Genomic DNA, 16,858 nt, shown 5'->3' with positions numbered 1-16,858 from the left:
ATTTTCATCTTTTGACTTGCAGCCAGAATGTTTCTGAAAAAGATTTTCTGTGATTAATAGGAATCACTCAGCATTGTTGTTATGTTGCTGGCAGGCCTGTCAGACTTTCATTGGTAAGCTGTGGTTCATACTTATAAGAATAAAAAGAACTGCAGGGTTGTCGAGCTGACCTTTATAGCAGAGCACTGACAGTGAATGAACTACCTGTTAATTACGTCTGTGGTGCCATTATTTCTTTACAAATGTGCTTTTAATGAATCATTTTGTGAAAATGAGAAATTAGTTTAATATTTTAACAAATGCTTCCTGTATCATTCACTAATCATTACTCAGGGGCAGAACCTTTATTATTCTGTTTCAGAAAGAAATTCTTCCTGCAGACTGCAGATATTGCATATTCTATTCCCAACACTTGCTTGCACAAAACAATATCCCAAGAGCCAATACCATCTTTGAATTTATCTGAAGCATTAACTTTTACTTTAGTTTCCACATACAAACCTGCTGCTTCCCAGAATCATAAATAATTTCTAAATTTGATTTAAAAAAAAGTTCAGCATCTTCATGTCATTTGATCCCTGTATTATTTAAAGTATTTTCGGAAACTCAAATTGAGACGTCAGAATGTTTGTGCTCAGAAAAACTAGGAAAATGCATAGCATTAGATGCCAAATGTGCCCACCAGATTTGATGTCACTAAAGCCAAAACCCATGTTACTTGTGTGTCACATGACTTATATGAATTGTCTTAGGCCCTTCATTAAATTTACATATCATGTGGGGTTCACTGATGTCAATTTCCTGGACACTTCTATATCAATTGTGGATAATAAAATAGTCTCTTCTCTTTATAGAAAAGATACAGCTAAGAACAGTCTCCTTCATGCTAACAGTGCTCATCCAATGCACCTTAAACGAGGTTTACCTTACAGCCAATCTTTGAGACTTCACCGCATTTGTTCTGGGAGAGAAGACTTTGAGTCTAAAGCCCAGAGCTTGTACATGGACTTTAAATCACGAGGCTATCCCAACCAGTGGCTTGATACTGCACTTGAGAAGGTTTCCATCCTACAAAAACAGGAGGAGAGAAATTTGACTATGAAAAAAGAAATAAGAATTTTTCATGCATTTCCACATTTAGTCCACTGAGTAATGATATCAAAACCATTATCAAGAATCATTGGCATATTATTCAAAGTGATCCCCAGTTATTGAATCTATAAACTGCTTACTAATGTCTATTAATGTTCGGGACAATGCTATATAAAAGATGAATTGACTATTTAATAATGCTTAACTAATGATTCATAGCGTGCAGTTATTAAAAAGTGTTACCCAACTTTTATACAGTTGCTTGCAATTCTTGAACACTCTCTGTAGATAAAGTGTCTGTTTTAAGGGTTCTCTAGCACATGGGACATCCTTTGTGGATGTGTTCAAATGGGAAGCTATTTCAGGGACTTTAAGTAAAGACAGTGAATGAATCCATCAGCAGATACAGCGTGGGTGAAAGAGAGCTAATCTGAAGTGAGTAGGTGTCTGAGCTGGAAGAGGGATGTTCAGGAACTAACGCTTCAAGCATGTGTGAATATTTTATTTATTTATTTTTACTGAGAAAATCCAGACAGCGGAATGTGCCATAAGTGCATGGTCTATATATAAAATTCATGAAAGATATAACAGATATTATAGCTTCTACAATCAACTTTATGTTAGAAATGCAAACAAATCAGCCTTTCCAAAGACATTCTTTACAGTACTTTTTCGGTCATCTGCATCTGAACAAAGATTTATTTGGATGTTGCTGACAGCAAACAATTGAAAAATAAGACAACATGTACATTAAGCCACAAACACACTTTAGACAAGTAGACAAACTCAAATGCTTGACCATTGCAACTGAGGTCCTTTTGAACATGCTGAACATTCTTTCTTTATATTCTGTGGTCATAAAAACCTTCAAATGTGTCTACCATATGTACCCATACCTTAAACAAAAGCGCTGCTTTGCACTCTAGTTGCCATACTGTAACACTTGGTCCTGCATACTACACTCTATTTCATACATAAGACAACTTCGTTCAAAAATGAAATCTCAGAGTGCCGTTTGGAATACACATGTATCCAAAATACAATACACATCGGGTAATTGCTACCACTCAAATACACAACTGAAGGCACTTACTTGCAAAACTGAACACCAATCAGCCAGCTACAAAAAGCCCTCAGTTTAGCCATTTCAAGAACTTTGCAAGCATGGATGGAGGGAGAGCAAGAGGAAGAGGGAGAGCAAGAGGAAGAGGAAGAGCAAGAGGAAGAGGAGGAAGGGGAAGAGGAGGAGGAGGAGTTGCAAGGAAGAGGCCATGCACGGACCCCTATTTCTGATGATATAAGAGCAACTTTGGTGGACCATGTCATCAACCATGGCCTGACTGTGAGGGAAGCTGGGCAGAGAGTCCACCCACATGCCCGCATGTCTCTTCTGCAGGCAATGGAACAGACCTGTGACGACATTCAGGTGACAGCAATCCATGGATGGTTTCGACATGCAAGGGGATATTTTCCCTTGTGCCTAGCGGGAGAAGACATTGCTTGCGATGTCGATGAGGCCAACAGACGGCGGGATCCATGAGCCCACGAATGCACAATTGCCATGATTTTCTGTGTTTACAGTATAGTGTTTGTTATATTATTTTATTTATTTTTGCTTTATCTGACTTCATGTTACTGCAATGTACAGTGCTACAATGTACAATATTGAGTAGGCCTATTTGCTTTTTGGTTGTTTGAAAAGTGCCTCCTGAAAATATGCCTTCTGAATAACCAGTGAAAATCAAAGACTGCAATGTTTTATATAAAGTAGACTAGTGTATTCCCCCTGATCTGAAAGTGTATGCATATGATGCAAGTATGTGTCCTTTTGTCATCAGAGTTACATTTTGACAAAGGAATGTTAGTTTTTGATATTAGAGTTTCAATTTGACACAGATGTGAATGGTATATTTCCCAGTGTTGTATCATGTTTACTTGTGTGCAGAGTTTTGGCACAATGAGCGAAGTTTTGCAAAATGTGTTCAAGCAATGGGCAAAAACTGTAGTCGGTGAACTAAACAAAATATTTTCTAGACTATAACCTGTGAAGGTGATTGATTACAAAAACCTGCTCTCTTAGCATTGTAATATTTTAGCATCTTTTCAGTGGAAAGTGTCAACTTGAATGGAAATTGATTTCTCAATTGCAACACACAACAACATGTCATTAAACCATCTTAAATCATTATTAATAATATTGTTTTAATGTGTCATTTTTATCTTTGTACCATAGCCTCACTAATAAGAAATGAGTCCACACTTGGTGCAAAACAAATTAAAGTGTACGAAAAAAAATTACTTTAGAGGATTTCAACAATTTAGATATGCTCTGAAGGGTATTTTTTCTTACACATTAATTTGTTTTGCACCAAGTGTGGACTCATTTCTTATTAATACGGCTCTAAAAAACAGGTAGATAATGAGAAATTCCACATTAAATTTTAAAGGTGACAGAAAATGGGCCCAGGAGAGTGAAATGAGAGAATCTGGGGGAGTAAAAAGCAATTGAACTGGCATTACCCTTCACCAATTAAACATGAGGATACAAAATTATGCATGAACCTGATAAATGATCACATTCTAACATGTATTTTGCCACCACTGGAACTCTTTTGGTGGAATCTTTGCAATAAAATGTCCCTGAGAAATTCTTTGTCTTTTGTGGCGAAGCAGGAAGGAGTCAGGCAGTCTGTTTTAACATTGTGTAAAATATTCATGAGGTTGTATGAAGTGGGAACAAAGCTATGGTGTTGCCTGCAGGTTTAGTTCTCAGATCTGCTGGGCTTCTCCATCATTGTCTCCATGCAGTAGTTCCTGTACTTTCTTCTTTCACTAATAGGCAACATGAAGAAATGCACAGGGATGTGTGCTCTCTGCCTGCATCTGATACAGTGCTCTATGACCATTAGGAGCAACAGAAAACAGCATGCAAGACTGATTAAACAAAATTATTTTAATATGTTTTTTTTTTTTTGGTTGCAATAAATAAGGCAGTGAAATAGATCCACGTCTCCACTTCTTTCTCTACACCCAGCAACCATCACAGCGCAATTAAAAGTGCTTTACAAAAATAATACCTTATACGGGACAGGTTGTTATTACACAGTAATTATGTTAATGCAACTTAACATGAATCTTATAGGAAAGTAAGAACTACTGGGAGTTGTACTTTATCTTAAGCTGTCCTTGTTACAATGTTTTTACTCAATTAAAGTCTCCATGAAATCAAAAATGAAATCAAAAAAAGTTTTTTTTGGGCGTCAGCATCAATATGTTAGTCTTAAGGTTATCTAAAAGGCAGTGTGCTCCAAAACAGTGACACAATTTGCATTTAGAAGATATAAGCATTCAAAGCTTGCAGTTCATCTCTTCTGGCAAAACGGCTCAGCGAATTTTTGACGACACATCATTCTTCATCTTCTCATCAAATCTTCTGACCAATCAAATGCTCTCTAGACTCCGAAGCTCCCCCACATCCTGCATTATAACTGTAGATGCTGAAGTGCCAGCTGAGATCGTTTGCTTGTTCACATCATAGTATTTCCTGTACAGTGAAAGCCTTGTAGTGCACAGTGTACGTAATAGGGAATGATTCAGACAGCGTAAATATGCTTTCGATTGGTGCAAATGAGGTCTGGTTTCACGTTGTTTCACGCAAATAGCGGCAGCGTGCATCCGGACTGTGGCTTTAAAACTTTTACAACGACACAGCCTCAGCATGATTATGACCACAATTTTGTTTTACTAAAAGTTTCATATTGACTCTAGGGGGTAATCTATTAGACTGTGACTGACAAATGCTACCGAGCTCAACATCTCTGGCCCGAGCACACTATCAAAACGCTATTGGCTACTTTCAAAAGGATGCAAGCTGCTCGATATGTTCTGCCCTCTCGCCCTGTGTCAGTTAAAATTACATCACCATATAGAATAACACTGCTTGTTTCAAGGCACTTCGGGGGACCTTTAAGTACAGAGTAATACAAATTAGCAACATTTAAGTTACTAACCAGAGGTTTAGCCAATGATCAGGCCTGATAGGCATATGCCCCACACTATGATGAATAGGTTTTGGATAATGACTGGTGAGCTTGATTGACATCTGTGTTCGGCAATTAGCAAGGCTGTCCCAAACTTTTCACGCCTGTGAGTTGGTGTGTGTTCACCCATCCAGTTGTACTTTTGCAACTGTGTATTAGAAAATCAGCCATTTGAGCAGAAAGTGATGTTAAGCAAAATTCTACAAAATACTGCTTGAAAAATTTGTAATTAACTCAGTTAACATAGTTAATTATGTAGTCTCATGCCATCCAGTCCAGATCAAGGGCAGGTAAGCCTGGGAAGAGTCAGACCACATATTTTATTTTTTTATTTCTTTATTCCTTCTCTCGTGATCTCCAACAAAACACAGAACCCGTTATCCTACAGCAGCAGTACAGAGCACTTTACTTTTGCTGTAGATGAATAAAATTAATATAAAATACACAGATTTTACAAATTAAGTTACATTTAAAATGAATAAACCAGGAATTTATGTAATTCAATTATGAGTCTGTTACATGTAATTAACACAGTGAATTATTATTATAAAAAGAATGCTACCTGTTATTTCATCCTAATCTGTACTCTGTAAGAACTCAGAAAACAGAACAAAATGCATATCATTTTGCTAAGAACAAGCCAAATTATTATTATTATTATTATTATACTTACATTTAATCATTTAGCAGACGCTTTTATCCAAAGCGACTTACAAATGAGAACAATAGAAGCAGTCAGATCAACAAGAGAACAACAACAGTACACAAGTGCCATGATAAGTCTCATTTAGTCTAGTACAGAACACATAGCCAGGGGTTTTTTTTAATATGAAAAGAAAGAAAAGTGCTAGTATTAGTTAGTTAAGTGCTGGCGAAAAAGATGAGTCTTTAGATGTTTCTTGAAAATGATTAAAGTTTCAGCTGTATGAATTGAGAGTGGAAGGTCATTCCACAAGCTGGGCACAGTCCAGGAAAATGCCAGTGAGAATGATTTTGAACTTCTTTGGGATGGCACCACAAGGTGTCGTTCACTTGCAGAGCGCAAACTTCTGGAGGGCACATAAGATTGAACTATTGAGTTTAGGTATGTTGGTGCCGTGTCAGTGGTCGTCTTGTAGGCAAGCGTCAGTACCTTGAATTTGATGCGAGCGGCTACTGGTAGCCAGTGTAACCTGATGAAGAGAGGAGTAACGTGAGCTTTTTTTTGGCTCATTGAAAACAACCCTCGCCGCTGCATTCTGGATCAGTTGCAGAGGGTTGATAGTACATGCAGGAAGGCCCGCCAGGAGCAATAATCCAGTCTGGAGAGAACAAGAGCTTGGACAAGAAGTTGGGTGGCTTGCTCTGACAGGAAGGGTCTAATCTTCCTAATGTTGTATAAGGCAAATCTGCAGGATCGGGTTGTTGTATCAATATGGTCCGCAAAGCTCAACTGATGATCCATCAAACTCCTAGGTTTCTGGCTGTCCTGGAAGGAGTTATGGTTGATGAATCCAACTTTATAGAGAATTTGTGATGAAACGATGGATTAGCTGGAACCAACAGGAGTTCTGTCATAGTAAGGTTGAGCTGAAGGTGATGGTCATTCATCCAGCTAAAAATGTCACTCAGGCAGGCTGAAATGCGAGCAGCTGCCATCGGGTCATCTGGTTGGAATGAGAAGTAGAGTTGGGTGTCATCAGCATAGCAGTGATAAGAAAAGCCATGCTTCTGAATGACAGATCCTAATGACATCAGGTAGATGGAGAAGAGAAGTGGTCCAAGTACTGAGCCTTGAGGAACCCCAGTAGAAAGTTGTTGTGGTCACCCCTCCAAGACACCCTGAAGGATCTATCTGAGAGGTAGGACTTCAACCACAGGAGTGTGGTTCCAGAGATGAGGGTGGACAGGAGAATCTGGTGATTAACGGTGTAAAATGCAGCAGACAGGTCCAGTAAGATGAGTACTGAGGATTTTGAAGCTGCTCTTGCCACTCGCAGGACTTTAGTAACCAAGAGCAGGGCAGTCTCAGTTGAGTGGTCACTTTTGAAGCCAGATTGGTTGCTGTCCAGGAGGTTGTTTTGTACAAGGAACACAGAGAGCTGGTTGAACACAGAGAGCTCAAGTGTCTTTGCAATGAATGGAAGAAGGGATACCGGTCTGTAGTTTTGTAGAAGTGCTGGATTTAGAGATGGTTTCTTAAGCAGTGGACCCGAGCCTGCTTAAATGCTGAGGGAAATGTTCCAGAGTGAAGAGAGGAGTTGATAATGTGAGTAAGTGACGGTATGACTGAAGAAGAGATTGCTTGAAGGAGGTGGGTGGGGATTGGATCAAGTGGACAAGTAGTAGGATGATTGTACAGGATCAGTTTGGAAACATCCATCTCTGAGAGCGGAAAGGAGGAGAAGAGAGAGAGTGCACTGGTCATTGTGAAGTTATCCTCAGTCTGTGGTGTGGAGAATTGGTCACAGATGGTTCTTGTCTTATTTGTGAAGAAAACTGCAAAGTCATGATCTGTAAGAGGTAGTGGTAGTAGGATGTTTTAGCAGTGAAGACATTTTCAGAGAAGGAAGAAAGGAGAGACTGATACACACTGAGGTCAGTAGAGTTTCTTGATTTATGCCATTTCCTCTCTGCAGCCCTGAGTTCAGAGCGATGTTCATGGAGAACCTCGGACAGCCAGGGGGCAGATGGGGTGGTGTGTGCTGGTCTAGACGACAGTGGGCAAAAGTTTTCCAAGCAAGAGGTTAGAGTGGAGCAAAGAATGTCCGTAGCACTGACAGAGCTGAAAACTTAGAAAGCGAAGGAAGTGAGGATGTAACCACAGAAGATGCGAGGCGAGATGGAGAGAGTGAGCATAGGTTCCGTCGAAAGGTGACCAGCGTTGGAGTGTGTGCCGCTTCAGGAGTAAGTGCTAGGTTAGTAGTAATGAGGGAGTGGTCAGAGGTGCACAGTGGAGCAACTGAAGAGTTGTCCACGAAGCAACACCGCGTGTAGATGAGGTCCAGTTGGTTGCCTGATTTGTGAGTCACTGTAGTAGACACTCACTTGAGATCAAATGAGGCGAGCAGAGTGTGGAAGTCAGCAGCCTGGGGTTTATCTAGGTGGATGTTGAAGTCACCAAACAGTACCAGAGGAGTACCATCCTCAGCAAAGATTGATAGCAGCACATCCAACTCCTCCAAGAAGTTTCCCAATTGAACTGGGGGACGATAAATGACCACAAAGTTGATTTTAACAGGGTGGGTTACAGTAATGGCATGTGATTCAACTGAACCGTTACCTGTAGGTGATGGTTGAAGATTACATTTCCATTCTTTTGATATAAGGAGACCAGTACCTCCACTCCTCCCAGTCATACGAGGAGTGTAGGAACAAGTGAAATTAGTGGAGAGGGCTGCGGGAGTGGCAGTGTCTTCAGGTTTGATCCAAGTCTCAGTCAGTGCCATGAGTTTAAGACCGGAATGAGTAGACCAGAGACCAACAGGAATAGAGAGAGTAGTAGTAGAGGTCAGAGGGACAGGCCGTAGATTTGTCAGACAGGCCTTCCTTCGACGTACATTGCGTACTCTCTGAGTGTTAGTAGTGATAATAGAGATCTGAAAGCACATAGTGACTACAAGTGACCTAAATAAGTACTTGAGAACAAGCTATACAAAAATTAAAAGGGGAGAAAAGCAATACTCAGCCCTGTCTGTGTCCTTGCTCGGTGGAGTCGCGCAGGTAGAGTCGATGGTCTTTACACTCGTCGGTCTTCACATGAGGAGTTTTCACACGAGGGCTGCAGTGGTAAAAAACTACCACTTTTATATTTGCCTGATTACCAGTGATTGAAGTCAGCTGGCCACGCCTCACTATTTAGCAGACTATTGGGCCACTTCAGCACGTATTTACCAGGGTAAGACACACAGTAATTAAGCCAAACTTTCCTAGCAACAACGACCAGGCAGTAGTCTAATGAGAAAACGAGGCAAAACACTTACAAGCTGCTGTCTTTATCTGTTGCTCGACTTTTTCTTCTGACAAGAGCTTCCAAAAAAGCTAATTAAGTTCTTTCACTGGCTTTGGCCATGCCTCACTATTTAGCAGACCAAAACTGGGCAGTCCCGCGATAGGCAAATGCAAAACCAAGTGCCACTTCAGCACGTATTTACCAGGGTAAGACACACAGTAATTAAGCCAAACTTTCCTAGCAACAACGATCACGCAGTAGTCTAATGAGAAAATGAGGCAAAACACTTACAAGCTGCTGTCTTTATCTGTTGCTCGACTGTTTCTTCTGATATATATTAATTGTTTTATAGATTTTTGGTACCTAGAAACATTTTATAATTTTGTTATGTGAGATCAAAAGAAAAAAGTAAAGAAAAATAAATAAATAATGCTTGTTCTAAGGGCTTTCATATCTTCACGCACATGTTTGGAAAAATCATGTCCAGGGCTGGGATTTGCTGTACTGTGTGTGTGTTTTAGGTATTCTGCTTCAGTAAAAAACAAGGAACAAAAGATTTAAAAGGCCTGAATATTGAGACCCTTAGTCCACTATCGATATTTTTTCAATTAAATTAAATTAAATAAAATGTTATTTGTATAGCAATTTTTACGATTTAAATAATTGCAAAGCAACTTTACAGAAAATGTATGTTTCTATAATATTTAGTAGTAGCTTATCAGTGGAGACTCAGTTTATGTACATATGGCAGAAATGTACGGAAAAATCTATTAAAGATTTAGTCAAACAGACAACGGGCATTATTAACAGAAATTATTATTATTATTATTATCGAGCTGGACGATTTGGTCAGTCGCACTTTTAAACACATTTTTGTTTTGCTATAGAATCTACAATCTATGAATCTACAAATTCACACTCTGATTACATAGAACAGCAGCAGGAAGCACTGGAGGTTGCCGGATACTCTGCAAGCAAATTATGGCTGTGCTTCTATTTTGACACACTAAACTTTGCAATAAACACATTGAAAATAATACACAATAAAACTTGTCAAGTCAAGTCGTCACCTTTATTTATATAGCGCTTTAAACAAAATACATTGCGTCAAAGCAACTGAACAACATTCATTAGTAAAAACAGTGTGTCAATAATGCAAAATGATAGTTAAAGGCAGTTCATCATTGATTTCAGTGATGTCATCTCTGTTCAGTTAAATTGTGTCTGTGCATTTATTTGCAATCAAGTCAACGATATCGCTGTAGATGAAATGACCCCAACTAAGCAAGCCAGAGGCGACAGTGGCAAGGAACCGAAACTCCATCGGTGACAGAATGGAGAAAAAAACCTTGGGAGATACCAGGCTCAGTTGGGGAGCCAGTTCTCCTCTGACCAGATGAAACCAGTAGTTCAATTCCAGGCTGCAGCAAAGTCAGATTGTGCAGAAGAATCATCTGTTTCCTGTGGTCTTGTCCTGGTGGTCCTCTGAGACAAGGTCTTTACAGGGGATCTGAATCTGGGGCTCTAGTTGTCCTGGTCTCGGCTGTCTTTCAGGGCAGTAGAGGTCCTTTCTAGGTGCTGATCCACCATCTGGTCTGGATACGTACTGGATCCGGGTGACTGCAGTGACCCTCTGATCTGGATACAGACTGGATCTGGTGGCTACGGTGACCTCGGAATAAGAGAGAAACAGACAAATATTAGCGTAGATGCCATTCTTCTGATGATGTAGCAAGTACATAAGGTGTTATTGTCACGCTGTCTAGTCTCTGTTTCCCTGGGTGTCCACTAGTGGGCTCACTTCCCCTTAGGCACTTCACCGTAGGCACTAGAATTCCTCTAGTCTGGTCCTGTCTTCACAGTAATTGCACTCCTGTTAATTGCACCAGGTGCAGTCACTTTATTGTCATTAGCCTCCCTATAAATACCAGTCTTTCCCTGTTGTTTGTATGGAGTCCTTACCCTTCGTGTTATCAGCCTTCTCGTCTTCTGAGATTCACCCTGCCTCTCGTCTTCCGAGTTCCCTTCCTGTTCCCTCCTTGTTTATTTGTTTGTTTATTTTTGGACTGTCTGTTTGGCTTTGACCTCTGCTTGTTCGACCACGAATTGGATTACCCTTTATTTAATAAATACTTGCGATTGGATCTACTATCTCCTGTGTCTCTCTAGTACACGAATCGTCACAGAAGGACTCCATCCTAAAGAGATCCAGCGGTATGTCTATTCATATTTCCTCCCCAGTCACGTGTTTCGTGGGACCAGGTGAGGTCACTCAGGAGTGAGTGGTCGAGAGGAGGTCCGGCATCACTCTCCAATATGTCCCTCGTCGACCTTGAGTTCGGAGCCGCCGTCTCACCATTGTGGACGGAGAGGGGAAAGGAGGCGCAAGTCTGCCGAGCCAGGGCCGCGCAGAATGGCCGCCGACCCAGCACCATTGCACAGGATAGCCGCCAACCCAGCACCACGAGGCAAGATGGAAGCCAGCCCAACACCACAGCACAGGATGGCCGCCAGCTCAGTGCCATGAGGCAAGATGGACGCCAGCCCAGCACCACAGCACAAGATGGCCACCAGCCCAGAGCCACTGCGCAGAATGGCCGCCGGCCCAGCACCACTGCCCAGGATGGTCGCAGGTCCAGCGACACTGCACAAGATGGCCGTCAGCCCAGCGCCAAGAGGCAAGATGGACGCCAGCACTGTGCCACAGCACAAAGTGGTCACAAGCCCAGCGCCACGGTGCAAGATGGCCACCAGTTCAGTGCCAACGCCCAAGATGGCCGCTGAGACGTTTTTGGATTATTTCTCCATGCTGTCAAAGATCCTAGAGATTCCCGGGAGTGTTCACGTCACGTCTGCTGATCCAGAGACTGTTCACGTCACGTCTGTTGAGCCAGCACCACAGTACAAGATGGCCACCAACCCAGCGCCACTGCACAAGATGGCCGCCAGCACGGAGCCACTGCAGAAGATGGCAGCTACAGTGGGCTTTCCTGAGTTGGGTCAGGTTCCCGTTGACCCTCCAGAGTTGAGTCAGGTTCCCGTTGACCCTCCAGAGTTGAGTCAGGTTCCCGTTGACCCTCCAGAGTCAAGTCATATTCCCGTTGACCCTCCAGAGTTGAGTCAGGTTCCTGTTGACCCTCCAGAGTTGAGTCAGGTTCCTGTTGACCCTCCAGAGTTTAGTCAGGTTCCTGTTGACCATCCAGAGTCGAGTCTTGTTCCAGTTGATCCTCCAGAATCAAGCCAGATTCCTGTTGACCTTCCAGAGTCTAGTCATATTCCCGTTGACCCTCCAGAGTTGAGTCAGGTTCCAGTGGACCATCCAGAGTCGAGTCAGGTTCCTGTTGACCATCCAGAGTCGAGTCACGTTTCAGTTGATCCTCCAGAATCAAGTCAGATTCCTGTTGACTTTCCAGAGTTGAGTCAGGTTCCGGTTTACCCTCCAGAGTCGAGTCAGGTTCCAGTTGACCCTCCTAAGTCGAGTCAGATGCTCGTGGACCCTCCAGAGTCGAGTCAGGTGCTCGTGGACCCTCCAGAGTCAGGGTTAGTCACCATTGACCTTCCAGAGTCAGGTTTAGTCACCTTTGATCTTCCAGAATCAGGGCTAGTCACCGTTGACCCTCCAGAGTCAGGACTAGTCACCATTGACCTTCCAGAGTCAGGGCTAGTTACCGTGGACCTTCCAGAGTCAAGGCTAGTCACCGTTGATCTTCAAGGACAGAGTCAAGTCACTGGTGATCTTTATGGACAGAGTCAAGTCACCAGGGTTCTTCATGGGAGAATTCAAGTCACCAGTGATCTTCATGAACAAAGGCAAGTCACCACTGATCTTCATGAACAAAGGCAAGTCACCATTGATCTTCATGAACAAATACAAGTCACCAATGATTTTCATGAACAAATGCAAGTCACCAATAATCTTCATGAGCAGAGTCAAGTCAGCACCAATCTTCTGGAATCCAGTATAAACACCATGGGATTACCAGAGTCTCGTCACTTCTCTGTGGAACTACCCGAGCCTCTCCACGTCTCTGATGAACTACCAGAACCATTCCACGTCTCTGCTGAACTACCAGAATCTCTCCTCGCCTCTGCGGAACTTCCAGAGACTCGTCATGTCTCAGTCGAACTCTCTGAGTACCCGACTGTTCCTGTTGTGGCCATTGAGGCTACCCTTAACATGTTCATGTTCTATGTTTCAGACTTGCCCAACCAGACTTGTCCTCCTGTTGGTCCAGCCGTGGTGGTCTTCTGCTCCGCCCTGGGGTCCTTCTGCCTCGACCACACGGATGTGGTGGTCTTCTGCTCCGCCCTGGGGGCCTTCTGCCTCGACCACAAGGATGTGGTGGTCTTCTGCTCTGCCTTGGGGGGCTTCCGTCCCGACCACACGGTTGTGGGGGTCTTCTGCTCCGCCCTGGGGTCCGTCTGCCTCGACCACAAGGATGTGGTGGTTTTCTGCTCCGCCCTGGGGGGCGTCTGGTTCGACCACATGGACGTGGTGGTTTTCTGTTCCGCCCTGGGGGGCTTCGCCCTGACCACATGGTTGTGGTGGTCTTCTGCTCCGCCCTGGGGGGCGTCCATCCCGACCACACGGTTATGGTGGTCTTCTGCTCCGCCCTGGTGGGCGTCACGTGATGTCCTTCTTGGACTTGTGTTTTTGTGTTTATTTTTTTGTTGTTCTTCTGTCTGTGTCTTTTTTTCTTTTTCCTCCTATGGACCTGGCCCTCCGTCCCTCCCCCTGATCCTCCGCCGGTCCACCTCCCTCCTGGGTTTCTAGTCTGTGTCTTTCGTTCTGTTTCCCTCTAAGGACCTGGCCCTCCGTCCCTTCCCCGGATCCTCCGCCGGTCCACCACCCTCCTGGACTCCTTGTTTTGTGTTGCACTTCCCTTGTCTCTGTTTTCCCCTTTTACCTGGTCGTCTCGTCTCTGGTTCCCCATTCTACCTGGTCCTCTTGTCTCTGTTTTCCCCATTTTACCTGGCCTTCTGTCCCTCCCCCTAGTCCTCCGCCGCTCCACCTCCCTCCTGGTCTCTTTGTCTTTTTGGTTTTCCCTTGGGTTTGGGTGGAGCATCTGGCAGCTGCTCCGTGGAGGAGGGGGTAATGTCACGCTGTCTAGTCTCTGTTTCCCTGGGTGTCGACTAGTGGGCTCACTTCCCCTTAGGCACTTCACCGTAGGCACTAGAATTCCTCTAGTCTGGTCCTGTCTTCACAGTAATTGCACTCCTGTTAATTGCACCAGGTGCAGTCACTTTATTGTCATTAGCCTCCCTATAAATACCAGTCTTTCCCTGTTGTTTGTATGGAGTCCTTACCCTTCGTGTTATCAGCCTTCTCGTCTTCCGAGATTCACCCTACCTCTCGTCTTCCGAGTTCCCTTCCTGTTCCCTCCTTGTTTATTTGTTTGTTTATTTTTGGACTGTCTGTTTGGCTTTGATCTCTGCTTGTTCGACCATGAATTGGATTACCCTTTATTTAATAAATACTTGTGATTGGATCTACTATCTCCTGTGTCTCTCTGGTACACGAATCGTCACAGTTATGGGAAGTGTTTCCGGTTCCGGTTAACCTAATTAATGCAGCCTAAAAATCCTTTAATGGATTTGGATATTAAAAGCATATTAGTATGTTATGTGTAAGACAGGTTAAAGAGATGGGTCTTTAATCTAGTGAAGTGAAGTGTGAAGTGACATTCAGCCAAGTATGGTGACCCATACTCGGAATTTGTGCTCTGCATTTAACCCATCCGAAATGCACACACACAGAGCAGTGAACACACACACACACACTGTGAGCACACACCCGGAGCAGTGGGCAGCCATTTATGCTGCGGCGCCCGGGGAGCAGTTGGGGGTTCGATGCCTTGCTCAAGGGCACCTAAGTCGTGGTATTGAAGGTGGAGAGAGAACTGTACATGCACTCCCACCACCCACAATTCCTGCCGGCCCCGGACTCGAACCCACAACCTTTCGATTGGGAGTCCGACTCTCTAACCATTAGGCCACGACTTCCCAAAGATTTAAGATCTAGATTTAAACTGCAAGAGTGTGTCTGCCTCCCGAACAATGTTAGGTAGGTTATTCCAGAGTTTAGGCGCCAAATAGGAAAAGGATCTGCCGCCTGCAGTTGATTTTGATATTCTAGGTATTATCAAATTGCCTGAGTTTTGAGAACGTAGCGGACGTAGAGGATTATATGTTATATTATATTAATATGGTCATACTTCCTGGTTCTAGTAAGAACTCTTGCTGCTGCATTTTGGACTAGCTGTAGTTTGTTTACTAAGCGTGCAGAACAACCACCCAATAAAGCATTACAATAATCTAACCTTGAGGTCATAAATGCATGGATTAACATTTCTACATTTGACATTGAGAGCATTGGCCGTAATTTAGATATATTTTTGAGATGGAAAAATGCAGTTTTACAAATGCTAGAAACGTGGCTTTCTAAGGAAAGATTGCGATCAAATAGCACACCTAGGTTCCTAACTGATGACGAAGAATTGACAGAGCAACCATCAAGTCTTAGACAGTGTTCTAGGTTATTACAAGCTTTTTAGGTCCAATAATTAACACCTCTGTTTTTTCAGAATTTAGCAGTAAGAAATTACTCGTCATCCAGTTTTTTATATCGACTATGCATTCCATTAGTTTTTCAAATTGGTGTGTTTCACCGGGCCCAAAGAAATATAGAGCTGAGTATCATCAGCATAACAGTGAAAGCTAACACCATGTTTCCTGATGATATCTTCCAAGGGTAACATATAATAAACACTAAGGGTAACAAAGACTTGTCTGTCAAAACAATCTCAAAGGAGGCTTTTATTAAGCAAATCAAGAAGTGAATTACTTTGTCAATAAATAAATAAGTAAAATAAATAAATAAATAAATAAATACTTTAGCTGGGTTCCCACAGGTAGGATTACAACTATCTACACTACGTTGTATGAAGCTAAAGGTTTTTGTGTTAAGTTTCATAACGTAATTTTTTTTTAACATTGTATGCTGTATGTACATTAGGGCTGTCAACGAATATTCTAAATTCGAATGTGTAATCGAATAGTTTTAAAAAAACGAATTTCAAAGGTGAAAATTAATATTCGAATAAAAAAAAATGTGGAAAAAAAGGCCCGCAGTAGTAGAGGCGGGGTTGTCTGCTTTGCGAGTGGGCGTGCTAGCGCGCCTGAGGGTTCAGGGACAGGTCACAGCCTCATAGGAGTCGCACTGTCTGGCACAGCGTCACTGCTGAAAGTTGACGCGTCTTCATGGAAGATGCCAGCTAGTGCAGAGCCCAACTCGACCGCAGCAGAGAAAATGAGGTAAAATTGTTGACCCGCGAGATTGTTGTATGCAAGCTATTTAAGATACAGTTAGCATACCATTCGACAACTAGCAACATGAGGTCACATCTCAAAAATGTGCACCCAAATGAGCATGGCATAATGTGTGGAACTCCAGCTAAACAGTCACGTCTTGACACTTAACGTTACTTTGCATCGCCCGCCGCAAGCACTTTGTCTGCAACATGACAAGAGGCCATAACGGATAAAATAATTTCGTTAATTTTTAAGGACATGAGACCGATCAGTATCGCGGATGGGGCACGCTTCGGGGAGTTCTGTCAAGCAATGGATCCGAGGTTTGATTATTTATCGTTTCATGTCAAGGAAAAGTTCCATGTTTACCACAGCACAGCTCGCTCAGAGCATTCAATGTCAGTTCTATATGCTGTAAAACTTCAATTAATATTAATAATATTTGTTTCAATCACTGAATGAAGCCTGCTATATTTGGGACAAC

This window comes from Carassius carassius, chromosome 14 (assembly GCF_963082965.1).
Source record: "Carassius carassius chromosome 14, fCarCar2.1, whole genome shotgun sequence".
In the NCBI taxonomy this organism is placed as follows: Eukaryota; Metazoa; Chordata; class Actinopteri; order Cypriniformes; family Cyprinidae; genus Carassius; species Carassius carassius.
This window is presented reverse-complemented; position numbering follows the sequence as displayed.